Genomic DNA, 14323 nt, shown 5'->3' on the forward strand with positions numbered 1-14323 from the left:
CAAATAGAAGGCAAAGAGAACTTAAAAGCAAGGTTTAAAATATGGAGTGTGCCAAAACTTATTGTTTTGTCGGTCGATCACTGGAAGAATATGTTGGGACTCACAAGATGAGGCATCTAGTTCTATACTCCTTTCCCTAGCTTCTCATATCTCTACAAAGCTCGTTGAGCTTTTGAACCTTTACATTGTAAATTGCACATTAAAGCAATGTTGTTTGTGGATAACATGGAAAATAAAGCTGCAAATAAGGTTCAAAATAGGTTTCTATGCTGCATTATCTTTTTCCAGGCCATTGAAACATTATTGTCGTTTATTGTAAAATTCTAACCTATCACATCCATTAATTCAAGAAGCAATTCATTTTTCTTCCAGGGAAATCAAATTAGACTTGAAGTTGAATCAAGACTTATTTGGATTGCTTGGACAAACTCATGACTTGGATTCTACCACCTTAGTAGAGTAAATGAATCTAGCCAACTTGTGAATTTTTTTGAATCGACTCGAATAATATTTGATTTATGCTGAAATTATCGAATTCGAGTCGAATTTGAACATGTTAAATAATTTTTCAACGGAATTCAAATTTATAATATTTTATTCAGATGTTCAATAATTATTCATGAGCTTTTATTGTATTTCAAAAATTAATATCATAGTAATACTGATTTAAATATTTAATTTAAATCAAACTCAAATTTAAAGTATTATTTCGTGTTGGATCGAAACGCGCTAGAGGAGGGAGGGGTGAATAGCGCTCGTGGCTTTCATTTTTCGTATTCGAAAAACTTAACGAATAAGTGCAGTGGAAATTAAAACAAACACAGAAGGACTCAAGTATTTTACTTGGTTCGAAGCCTTGGGCGACTCCTACTCCAAGGCTCACGCTCGTTGAGCATTTACTTTGGGCAACAATTATAATCACGCAAAATTACAAGTATAAAATACAAGTAAAATAATAATTATATTATACTGACAACAGAAATAATAAATTTGAAGCTCCTGGTCGTCGGGGTGTTGCTACAGATGTTCTGGATTGTCTCTTTAGCAGCACACGGAAGAAGGATCGCTTGGAATGTCTTGATACAAGCTGCTGGTCGAGACTGCCTTAGAAAGGTTGTTCAGGGCGCCTTCAAGCCCCTTGAGGGAAGAGTCGCCCCTTGAGGGAAGGCTGTTAATGCAATCGACCTAGGTTTGATCGGTATGATCATGGTTTTGATGTATGTGTCAAAGAGTTTAAGTTAGGCTTTCATATGTGTTTGATATGTGTGTTTGAGTCTTGCAGGACTTGATGAAACACACATAAGGAGCTTGGTGCAGCTAAGCTTGGGAAGCCCATCCTAGAGCTCAAATCCTTGAGTCGGTGAAGGATGGTGTGGAAGACATCCGAGGGACCGTCGGACGAGGAGCAACGGAGTGGAGCCGAGGGAAGCGGACTTCAAGGCAGCGTGAAGGATGGCACGGAGAGGAGCTGCGGACTCGGGTGCATCTGAGGGATGAAGGCCGAGGAAGAGGACTTCAAGGGCGACTCCAGAGAGGATGAATGTGAGTGTGTAACAAGGCTTGTTACAGTCGAGTCGGTTGTAACTTTTAACAGTCAACTGCATCAGTTGACTGCATGTTTTAGCAGTCGACTACACCAGTCGACTGCATGTTTTAGCAATCGATTGGCAGCGAACAGAAGCATTCTGTTCGCTCAGTCAGCAGCAACCAGTCGACTGCTAAAAATAGCAGTCGACTGATAAATGACCGTTGGCCAACCATTGGTGCTACGAAGTAGCCGTTGGCTACCTCCAACAGTAGCACCAGTCAACTGATGGTTTTACTAATCGACTGGTGCCGAGATGAGTTGATATGATGATCAACTCTTTCCTCTTATTTATAGGAAGCTTTGAGGCTTGAAGGAGATTACTCATGCTTGCTGAATAACTCCTTAGCAATTGTCCAAAGCTTCCAAGTCTACTCTCTTCCTCCCGAAACCTAAACTTCATCATTGTAAAGAGGAAGAGATCCTTTGTGAGAGGTTTGCTCCACTGAGAAGGAGAAAGCTCTAGCCAGAGATTGTCGGGGATTGATCCACCGAAGGATCAAGGATTCGTCCACCTCAAGGACACGTCGTAGAGTAGGAGCAAGCAATCTCCGAACCACGTTACATCTAGCTTGTTAGTGATTTGGTATTCTTTCTTTATTGTTTTCATTAGTTAGTTGTATTTCCGCTTGCGCACTAACTTGTAGGAGAAGAAACGTGATTTAGGGGTGACCTAGCTATCCAACCCCCCTTCTAGCCGGCCACCGATCCTTTACAGAGGGCACCTCTAATCTCCGGGTCATCTGCGCATGGATAAGGCCTGACTTCTTCGCCGCTTATCCTGTTAAAGGCACCTCCGTACTCCTTGAGGGCGTCTTCAAGGCTGTCCGAGGTGCCTCAAGCCTTCATGAGGGGGCCTCTAGCTCCGCTGCACAGACTACTTCTGCCTTGCATCCGAGGCACCTCCAAACTCCATGGAGGGTGCCTCGGATACTGTTCATCCGAGGTAAAACATGCTCCTTTGTCCCTGCAAGATATGTTAGTCCCAAAAATACCCTATAACACAAAGTTAGCACATAACAATTAATATAAAAGGATGTTCGACAGTCACCAGACTGTCCGGTTCTGACTTCGGATTTTCGATCGAAAATCCTAGGTCGAACCGATGCCTACTGTTCCCTCAGTAGGGAACGCGTCCTCACCTACTCCACTCAGGAGAGTAAACCTGTTTGCAGTTCGGTCCTCCAGACCTACTAGACTTTTGCTCAGCGCCCGACTCTTTAGGTCTTTTCACTGGGTGTCCACTCCACGACCCGCTCAGACTTTTCACCTGGTTTGCGACACCAAGACTTTTCACCTAGGGTTACCGCCCCTAGGACTTTTGCCCGAAGCTTCGACCCACCAAGACTTTCCATCTAGGGTTACCACCCCTTATGACCTAGGGTTACTGTTGGTGCAACCTTAGGTCAAGGTTGACCTGGTTGACCCGACTCGAGTTGACTTGACTCGAGTTGTATTTTGATGTTTGACTTGGGAAGATTGTTGATGCGATCTTAGGTCAAGGTTGACCTAGTTGAGTTGCATGTTGATGTTTGACACTCGTGAGAGAGTTCTATTCTTGATGTGGGACAAGAATAGATGTTTGGGAGATTATTGGTGCAACCGTAGGTCAAGGTTGACCTGGTTGACCTGATTCGGGTAAAGTCCAAGTATGGAGACTTGGCACTGGAAAAGTCCAAGTATGGAGACTTGGCACGGAGAAGTCCAAGCAGGGAGCTTGGCACGAGGGAAAGTCCTGGTGAGTGAAGCCAGGCAGTGGGAAAGTCCTAACTGGGATGTTAGGCAGTGTGGAAAGTCCTGGTGAGTGAAGCCAGGCAGTCGGAGAAGTCCTGGTGAGTGAAGCCAGGCAGTCGGGAAAGTCCTGGTAAGTGAAGCCAGGCAGTCGGAGAAGTCCTGGTGAGTGAAGCCAGGCAGTCGGGAAATCCTGGTGAGTGAAGCCAGGTGAAAATCCTAGTGAGTGAAGCTAGGTGAAAGTGGAAGTCCTGGTGAGTGAAGCCAGGCATTCGGGAAAGTCCTGGTGAGTGAAGCCAGGCAGTTTGGAAGTCCTGGTGAGTGAAGCCAGGCAGATTGGAAATCCTGGTGAGTGAAGCCAGGTGAAAATCCTAGTGAGTGAAGCTAGGTGAATGAGAAAGTCCTAACTGGGATGTTAGGCAGTGTGAAATCCTGGTGAGTGAAGCCAGGTGGAAAGTCCTGGTGAGTGAAGCCGGGCAAGGGAAAATCCAGATGGATCAGGGATGATCGGACATCTGGTGTTGAGGAAAGTCCAAGTAGGTCAAAGGGATTGACCGGACACTTGGCAGGGAGTTCTAGCAGGTCAAGGGAGTGACCAGATGCTAGGGATGAAGTACCAATAGGTCAAGGTTGACCGGATATTGGTTTGGAAGTCTTGGGACTTGGTTTGGGCCAAACCCAAGCTCTGGATCGGTCACCAGACCGATCAGATACTTTGCTCGATCGGTCCGGTGACCGATCGGGCATGCTAAAATGCTTATTGAGCACCAGTGGCCCCAGCAACAGAGGCAAAGAGGCGGTGATCGGTCTGAGACCGATCGGGCCATCTGATCGATGCGGGGACCGATCGAGACGATGTCGAGAAAGCAGGGTTGGGATCGGTGCGTGGACCGATCCGGTGTTTGATCGGTCCGCAGGCCGTCGAACCCGCGAAGGTGGGCAGCTTTACGTGAAGGCGATCGATGCGGGACCGATCGAATAGGTCCTGATCGGTCCCCTGACCGATCCAGGCACTAGCCGTTGCGTCGCAACGGCTAGATTTCTTCTGTGTTTTTCTTCGCTTTCTTCGCAGGTATAAATGAGGGCTACAGGACTTCGGTGAATGCTCTCCTTCTTCCTCTTCTTTCTGCTGCTGAGCTCTGCTGAGTTCTTGAAGCGTTGAAGCTTTGCGTGAGCTTCCTTTTGGCTGGTCACCTGCTGTTGTAGGCGCTTGGAGCTGCTGCTTCTTCCAGTCGAAGAGAAGGCAAGCAAGAGTTTTCTTACTGTTGTATTTCTTGCTGTCTTTCTTTGTATTTCTGTACTCTCCTTACTTGCTGTTGCAAGAGTGTGTTGTGGCGAGGTTTCTCCACCCATAAGGAGTTTGTATTAGCCGGTTCTCCGGGGACTCATCCACCGACGGATTGACTGGAGTCGTCCACCTTACGGACACGCCGAGGAGTAGGAGCCCTAATCTCCGAACCTCGTTACATCGGTTTGTTTGAGGTTTGTAGTCTTCCTTTCGTTTCTAGTTTATTTTTCCGCTGCGCTAACGAATTGTAGGAAGAAACGAGCGATTTGGGGCGGCTATTCACACCCCCCCTCTCTAGCCGAGTACGAAGAGATCCTAACAAGTGGTATCAGAGCGAGGCCGCTCTTCGACGGATCAACACCCGGGGGAGCACGGGCTAGAGATGGATCTCTATGGAGAAGACATCACCATTCAACCCTTCTACGAGTCTCACGACAACTTCACATATTGGAAGGTAAGGATGATGTATTTTCTTAGAACTAATATGTTAAATTGGTTTTGTGTACAAGAAGGGTTTTCCCCTCCGATGGATGAGGAAGGAAAACCTATCAAGAAGAAGGAGTGGACGAAAGAGCAAATCCGACAATCCGAAATCAATGACGAGGTAACAAAAATTATTGAATTTGCTTTACCTAATAATGTTTTGTGCAAGATAGATAGGTACAACAATGCCAAGGAGTTGTGGAACAACTTGGACAAACTCCATGAGGAGAGCTCCACTTCAAGCCATGAAGAGGAGCCTAGTGAGTCAAGTAGCTCACATCATGGAAGAAGCGAATTGGGAGTTGAGGGCTACTCAACATCCAAGGAAGAAGAGGAGGAGAGTTCTTCTTCAAGTTCGGAGCAAGAAGAAGAAGCTTCTACCTCCGGGAGGGATGAAGAAGAGAGCTCGCATCCACCCTCAACCCTAGGTAACTCAAGCAATTTAAGTTCAATTAAATTACATATTATGTGCTTTGAGTGTAGGGAATTTGGACATTACAAGAGTAAATGTCCAAAGAAGACTAAGAAGACTCCACCGGCACCAAAGGTCAAGAAAGCCGGAGTCCCGATACGCAAAGGCAAAGAGCACGTGGTGTGCTTTCAATGCAAGCGAAGGGGACATTATCGGAGTCAATGTCCAAGGGGGAGGCAACCTCACAAGGACAAGGGATGCACATCGATAGGGGGAGCTAAGGCAAACCCTAAGGTACCTTCTAAGGCTCATTTTTGCAATTCTAATAAAATGCATGCTAGGAATTTTATTGCACTAGTCAATAATGATAAGCATGATAACATTAGAAATCGATACACATGCTTAGGTGCCAAACATGTGAGCCTAGATAAGGATAATACTAGGAAGACCACCAAGGTCACAAGGGGAGTCACCCCTAGAGTTGATCTTGATGAGTCCCAAATGACCAAGGCTTTAAAGCCTAAGAGGGTCATTAGGAGGGTTGCTAGGGAAGTTATCCCTAGTGAATATTTAGTGAACCCAATGAGCTCAAATAGGTATTGGGTTCCTAGGAGCATCTTCTCTACCCCATAAATGGGTTAGAGAGTGTCAACTCCAATAAGAAGGGTAGTTAACCCAACTTTGAGGAAATTGACACTCAAGGAGCATTTTCAAGGTGTTGAGAACCTTTGAAAATGAAAGGGAATAATCTTTATCATTCACTCCTTGGGAGAGTAAAGTGTGCCAAAGTGAGAATATATTAATCTTACTTTAATTTGACACAATTTGGAAAAACCTAGAGAAATATCAAATTGGGATTTTGATATTCTCTTAGGTAATCAAGGCAATCCGGGCCTTAACTTAGAAGTACTACTCTTGTAGAATTTTAAATGGTATAAATCAAACAAGAGATCAAGAAATATCAATTTGGGTTTTGACATTTTCTTGGAGCACTTTGGGCAATCTAGGATTAGAATTTAAGTTAGCTAAGTGATTAAGGATACTTAGATAGGTAATCTAGGTATTTTACTTGTGTTAACTTACCATGGTTGTTTGCCATATGCCATGTCATGACATCATATTTAATTTATGATCATTTGAAATGTCATGATAATGCTTAGGTTATTTATATGTCATGCTTTAGTTAAAATTCAAACTTTATGCCATGACATCATGACATTGGCACATGTTTTTACTTATGATATCATTATATGCCATGTCATCATCTCTTGCATTATAATCAATTCAATTGATTTAAGGATGAAAGATACATTTTGATATTGAGATCAAATTTGTGTTTAGAAAATGCATGAGACCTTAGTTTAAGATACCTAAACCCATATCTCACATCAAAATTGACATGGATGTGTTTGATACACTTTAGATGTGTGTGAGATATTAGGATCATGAGTTAGGATCAAGGTGCATAGTTCTTGTACCTAGATGAGCCTAATTCAAGAAATGGGGGATCATAGGGAAAGCTTGTGTACAAGTCATGTGCATATAGCCCTAAGATTATGGTCCTAAATTCAAATGGTTTTAAAAGCATTTTAAAATTGATTTGAAAAACCTTGATGAAGCTTTCCTAGTGATAGCATTCTTCATTGAGCAAGATGATACAAAGATGACTTAACTTTGAACTATTTCAAAGTTTTCGAATTTTGTATCAAGATTTGAAAATGGAAACTATTTTCATAGAAAACTATTTTTCCATGATAATGTATGTTATGAGGAATGTATCCTCAAAATTTTACGATTTTTCGAATTTTCTGGAATTTATTAGGGGTTTCTGAATTTCGGGAGAAGAAAAATCAGAAATCCCTGTGATCAGTGTCTGGATCGGTCGCTGGACCGATCCAGGGAGGGCTGGATCGGTCACTGGACCGATCCAGAGTGCTGTGGATCGGTCTGGTGACCGATCCAGTGAGGTCTGATAGCGTGCCAATGTGCTGAAATTCGACTGCATGTCTGAAATTTCGGCTGACAGTTGGTTTTTAGATTTATAAAGGTTTGAAACTCTCCAAGACATTGTTGGTGCAATGGTCAAGGGGGAGTTGGCCTTTAGGGGGAGTTTTAACTATTAGTCAAGGGGAGTTGACTTTTAGGGAGAGTTTTTTTACTCCTTGAGGATTAGTGATATGGGATTATCACTAAGTGGATTGTTGAGCTTAGTATCAAGGGGAAAATAAGAGTTTCAATGAAAGGTATGAGACTTTCATCAGGAAGAAACTCTTGACCTTGATACCCTCCTTTTTCTTTTTGATGTGTGTCAAAAAGGGGAGAGTGTTCATTGGAGGATTATTAGAGAACCTAAGTTAGGTTATCGGTTTAACCTAAGCTAGGGGAAGTTTGTCAAGGAATGTTCGAGGAAGAACATTGGAATTCTTTTTGATGTGTGTCAAAAAGGGGGAGAACTATTGGAGAACCCAAGTTAGGTTATCGGGTTAACCTAAGGGGAGAATGTCCGGAGAATGTTCAAGGAAAGAACATTGGACATTGGAAGATGGTTGGAAAACCTAAGTTAGGTTATCGGGTTAACCTAACTTGATTATAGTTTTGTCAAACATCAAAAAGGGGGAGATTGTTGGTGCAACCTTAGGTCAAGGTTGACCTGGTTGACCCGACTCGAGTTGACTTGACTCGAGTTGTATTTTGATGTTTGACTTGGGAAGATTGTTGATGCGATCTTAGGTCAAGGTTGACCTAGTTGAGTTGCATGTTGATGTTTGACACTCGTGAGAGAGTTCTATTCTTGATGTGGGACAAGAATAGATGTTTGGGAGATTATTGGTGCAACCGTAGGTCAAGGTTGACCTGGTTGACCTGATTCGGGTAAAGTCCAAGTATGGAGACTTGGCACTGGAAAAGTCCAAGTATGGAGACTTGGCACGGAGAAGTCCAAGCAGGGAGCTTGGCACGAGGGAAAGTCCTGGTGAGTGAAGCCAGGCAGTGGGAAAGTCCTAACTGGGATGTTAGGCAGTGTGGAAAGTCCTGGTGAGTGAAGCCAGGCAGTCGGAGAAGTCCTGGTGAGTGAAGCCAGGCAGTGGGAAAGTCCTGGTGAGTGAAGCCAGGCAGTCGGAGAAGTCCTGGTGAGTGAAGCCAGGCAGTCGGGAAATCCTGGTGAGTGAAGCCAGGTGAAAATCCTAGTGAGTGAAGCTAGGTGAAAGTGGAAGTCCTGGTGAGTGAAGCCAGGCATTCGGGAAAGTCCTGGTGAGTGAAGCCAGGCAGTTTGGAAGTCCTGGTGAGTGAAGCCAGGCAGATTGGAAATCCTGGTGAGTGAAGCCAGGTGAAAATCCTAGTGAGTGAAGCTAGGTGAATGAGAAAGTCCTAACTGGGATGTTAGGCAGTGTGAAATCCTGGTGAGTGAAGCCAGGTGGAAAGTCCTGGTGAGTGAAGCCGGGCAAGGGAAAATCCAGATGGATCAGGGATGATCGGACATCTGGTGTTGAGGAAAGTCCAAGTAGGTCAAAGGGATTGACCGGACACTTGGCAGGGAGTTCTAGCAGGTCAAGGGAGTGACCAGATGCTAGGGATGAAGTACCAATAGGTCAAGGTTGACGGATATTGGTTTGAAGTCTTGGGACTTGGTTTGGGCCAAACCCAACTGGATCGGTCACCGACCGATCGGTGTCTGTTGCTCGATCGGTGCGGTGACCGATCGGATACGAAGCTCTGTTCGATTCTTGATCGATCGGTGGCCGATCGGCCAACGAGGCAAAGAGGCGGTGATCGGTCTACGCCGATCAGGCCATCTGATCGATGCGGGGACCGATCAGAGACGATGTCGCTGAGAAAGCAAGGGTTGGGATCGGTCTGTGGACCGATCCAGCTGTGGCCTGATCGGTCCACAGACCGATCAGAACCCGCACAGAAGGTGGGCAGCTTTCTGTGAAGAAAGCTGATCGGTCTGGGGACCGATCAGAATAGGTCCTGATCGGTCCCCTGACCGATCCAGGCACTAGCCGTTGCGTCGCAACGGCTAGATTTCTTCTGTGTTTTTCTTCGCTTTCTTCGCAGGTATAAATGAGGGCTACAGGACTTCGGTGAATGCTCTCCTTCTTCCTCTTCTTTCTGCTGCTGAGCTCTGCTGAGTTCTTGAAGCGTTGAAGCTTTGCGTGAGCTTCCTTTTGGCTGGTCACCTGCTGTTGTAGGCGCTTGGAGCTGCTGCTTCTTCCAGTCGAAGAGAAGGCAAGCAAGAGTTTTCTTACTGTTGTATTTCTTGCTGTCTTTCTTTGTATTTCTGTACTCTCCTTACTTGCTGTTGCAAGAGTGTGTTGTGGCGAGGTTTCTCCACCCATAAGGAGTTTGTATTAGCCGGTTCTCCGGGGACTCATCCACCGACGGATTGACTGGAGTCGTCCACCTTACGGACACGCCGAGGAGTAGGAGCCCTAATCTCCGAACCTCGTTACATCGGTTTGTTTGAGGTTTGTAGTCTTCCTTTCGTTTCTAGTTTATTTTTCCGCTGCGCTAACGAATTGTAGGAAGAAACGAGCGATTTGGGGCGGCTATTCACACCCCCCTCTCTAGCCGAGTACGAAGAGATCCTAACAAGTGGTTTTAAAAGCATTTTAAAATTGATTTGAAAAACCTTGATGAAGCTTTCCTAGTGATAGCATTCATCATTGAACATTGTGATACAAAGTTGAGTTAAACTTGAACTTTTTCAAAGTTTTTGAACTTTGTATCAAGATTGAAAAATGGAAACTACTTTCATAGAAAACTATTTTTCCATGGTAGTATATGTTATGAGGAATGTATCCTCAGAATTTCACATTTTTTCGAATTTTCTGGAATTTTCTAGGAGTTTCTGAATTTCGGGAAGGAAATTCAGAAATCTGCCTATCGATGGATCGGTGCGGGGACCGATCCGGAAATCTGATCGGTGCGGACCGATCCGATGGCATGGATCGGTGCCGATCGATAAATTCGATGGCAGGTGCGATCGGTGAAGGCTGATCGATGCGGGGACCGATCCATGGGTTCGATCGATGCGGGGACCGATCGGGCGTCTCGATTCGATTTCATTTGTTGGTCTGAAATTTCATGGAAGTTGGGTTTTGTAGATTTCTAAGGTTTGGAACTCCCAAAGACATTGTTGGTGCAATGGTCAAGGGAGTTGGCTTTTAGGGAGTTTTACTCCTTAAGATTTTTAAGGATTAGTGATATGGGATTATCACTAAGTTGATTATTGAGTTTAGTATCAAGGGAAATTAAGAGTTTCAATGAAAGGTATGGGACTTTCATTAGGAAGAAACTCTTGACCTTGATCTCTCCTTTTCTTTTGATGTGTGTCAAAAAGGGAGAGTGCTCATTGGAGAGTTATTGGAGAACCCAAGTTAGGTTATCGGTTTAACCTAAGCTAGGGAAGAATGTCAAGGAATGTTCGAGGAAGAACATTGGAATTCTTTTGATGTGTGTCAAAAGGGGGAGAATTATTGGAGAACCCAAGTTAGGTTATCGGGTTAACCTAAGGGGAGAATGTCCAGAGAATGTTCAAGGAAAGAACATTGGACATTGGAAGATGGTTGGAAAACCTAAGTTAGGTTATCGGGTTAACCTAACTTGATTATGATTTTGTCAAACATCAAAAAGGGGGAGATTGTTGGTGCAACCTTAGGTCAAGGTTGACCTGGTTGACCCGACTCAAGTTGACTTGACTCGAGTTGTATTTTGATGTTTGACTTGGGAAGATTGTTGATGCAACTTTAGGTCAAGGTTGACCTAGTTGAGTTGCATGTTGATGTTTGACACTCGTGAGGGAGTTCTATTCTTGTTATGGGACAAGAATAGATGTTTGGGAGATTATTGGTGTAACCGTAGGTCAAGGTTGACCTGGTTGACCTGAAAAGTCCAAGTATGGAGACTTGGCACTGGAAAGGTCCAAGTATGGAGACTTGGCACTGGAAAGGTCCAAGCAGGGAGCTTGGCATGCGAAAAGTCCAAGTATGGAGACTTGGCACGGGAAAAGTCCAAGTATGGGGACTTGGCTGGAAAAGTCAAGTATGGAGACTTGGCACGAGAAGTCCAAGCGAGGAGCTTGGCACGGGAAAGTCCTGGTGAGTGAAGCGAGGCGGTGGGAAAGTCCTAACGGGATGTTAGGCGGTGTGGAAAGTCTGGTGAGTGAAGCCAGGCGGTCGGAGAAGTCTGGTGAGTGAAGCCGGCGATCGGAAAGTCTGGTGAGTGAAGCCAGGCGGTGGAGAAGTCCTGGTGAGTGAAGCCGGGGAAATCTGGTGAGTGAAGCGCGGTGAAAATCCTAGTGAGTGAAGCTAGGTGAAAGTGGAAGTCACAGTGAGTGAAGCCGGGCATTGGAAAGTCCTGTGAGTGAAGCCAGGCGGTGGAAGTCTGGTGAGTGAAGCCGGGCGGTTGGAAATCCTGGTTGAAGCCGGTGAAAACCTAGTGAGTGAAGCTAGGTGAAAGTCACAGTGAGTGAAGCCGGGCAAGGAAAATCGAGATGGATCAAGGGTGATCGGACATCCGGTGTTGGGAAGTCCAAGTAGATCAAGGGTGATCGGATACTTGCACGAAGAGGAAAGTCCAAGTGGGTCAAAGGTTGACCGGACACTTGGTGGAGAGTCTTAGCAGTCAAGGGTGACCGGATGCTAGAATTAAGTACCAACAGGTCGAGGTTGACCGAATGTTGGTTTGGGAGACTGGGACTTGGTTTGGGCAAAACCAAGCTGCGGATCGATCTGAGACCGATCGATGATCGTTGTATGTCGATCGGTGCGGTGACCGATCGGATAACAAACAGAAGGCAAACAAGCTTCGATCGGTCTAGGGACCGATCGGCGTAACTGATCGGTCTCCACCGTACACATGCCAGGGGAGGTGGGATTTACCACTGATCCGGACTTTGATCGGTCCACGGACCGATCAGAAAGATTCCTGATCGTGAAGCTGATCGGTCTGGGGACCGATCAGTAGGTTCCCTGATCGGTCCACAGACCGATCAGGGCACTAGCCGTTGCAACGCAACGGCTAGATTTCTTCTCCGCTGGCTTCTGTCTTCGCAGGTATAAAAGAATCGAGGGCATCTTCTGTGAAAAAAACTCTTCTTACTCCTTCCTGTTGCTAAGTGCTGCTGTGCTTGAGTTTTGTTGAGCTCGTCCAAAGCTTCGCGTGAGCTTCCCCGACTGGAACAGCTGCTGCTGTTAGAGTTTTTGAAGCTGCTGCTTCATCCGGACTCCAGTCGACAAGAAAGCAAGATTGGTAGAGTGCTTGTGTATTCTTATTGTATTTCTTGCTTACTCTTTGTTCTTGTACTCTTTGTTTGCTGTTGCAAACGTTTGTGGCGAGGTTTCTCCACCCACAAGGAGTTTATTGTATTAGCCGGTTCTCCGGGGACTCATCCACCGACGGATTGACTGGACTTTGCCTAAGAAACCTGAGGGCTTTTCCTGCAATCTCATTCAACCATATTAGATAATAAGACAGCTTAACTTTGAATCCTTTGTCATTATCAAAACTCAGGTTCGATCGTCGGATACTTCCCACACCAACAATCTCTCCCTTTTTTATTATGACAACCGAAATTCAAAGTTAAGTAAAGATACTGCTATAAAGAACTTTTCAAGAATTGCAAGCATAATAGAAAATAACAGTGCAAGCATAAGTGAATTTTAAATACAAGGCTCCCCCTTAATTAAAGCTCTTCTTTTTAAACTTTTCATATACTTTTTAAAATTTTCATACTCTCCCCCTTTGCCATATATCAAAAAAAAATCAACAAAAATAGGGTATAATAGATAAGTTGAGAAGTTGATCATAGGCCTTAGTTTGAAAAGTATACAGCTAATAACTGTTTCAGCTTTTAATACTTAGCTTAAAACTTAGGCCTTAGCTTTAAAAATTTAGTTTTATAAAAACTTGACTTTTAAATAAAATTTGATAGAAAACATTTTGATTGAAAACATTTTGATAAAAACTTAGCTTTTAGAATAAATTTTGATAGATAATCTGATGTTTGAAAAAATATTTAGAAAATATTTTCCTTAAAAAAGATTTCAGAAACTAAGTTTGGAAGGAAGTTTTTATCTAAGGCTGTTGACTTTGAAAAGTAACTTAGCTAACTTTGATTTAGAAAAATTTAGTTTTTTAAAACAATGTGAGAAAATATTTGATAAAATTTTAGGATTTCAAAAACTATTTTTATTTGTAAAGCACTTAGCTTAAATTTGCAAAGAAAAATAATGCTCAAAAATTTTAAGTCTTTTTTTAGTTAAAACCAAAGACATACTAGCTGTCTTTTAAAACAGAGAGTAAAGACAATTTTGCTAAAGAAAAATTTAGTTTTCTAAAGTCCTAAAGTCCAAGCATGAGTAAAATACTTAGTTTCCTTAGCCAAATATCTAACCATTAGCTACTAGCTACTTACCTAAAAGGCAATAGCTTTCACTTGGTTAGTCAAGTTAAGTCAGTAATCCAGTTAGATTTGACTAAGATGAGATGACTTAGCTTGATTAATGTAAACTGGTATTTATCGCCCAAACTTATGTCGATGCACAGACATAAACATTCTTAAGTCCAGGCTACAATCTAGAGTGTTTTCATACACAAGTAAGTTAAACCTAATGTGCTTGTGAGATGCTCTGGCTGAAATCTAAGGGTACATGATTTCTAGGGGGTAAATTCCTAGGCTAAGTCCAAATTTTTGAAAACTATCAAAATTAGGATTTTGAAAACTATTTTTCCTAGAATTTTTAAAGATAATTTTAAAAGCAAGATGATTTAAAAACATAGTAAGCAAAAATAAGTTTTATTCTATTAAGCACATCCCTATTTG

Source organism: Zingiber officinale, chromosome 4A, assembly GCF_018446385.1.
Source record: "Zingiber officinale cultivar Zhangliang chromosome 4A, Zo_v1.1, whole genome shotgun sequence".
NCBI classification, from domain to species: Eukaryota; Viridiplantae; Streptophyta; class Magnoliopsida; order Zingiberales; family Zingiberaceae; genus Zingiber; species Zingiber officinale.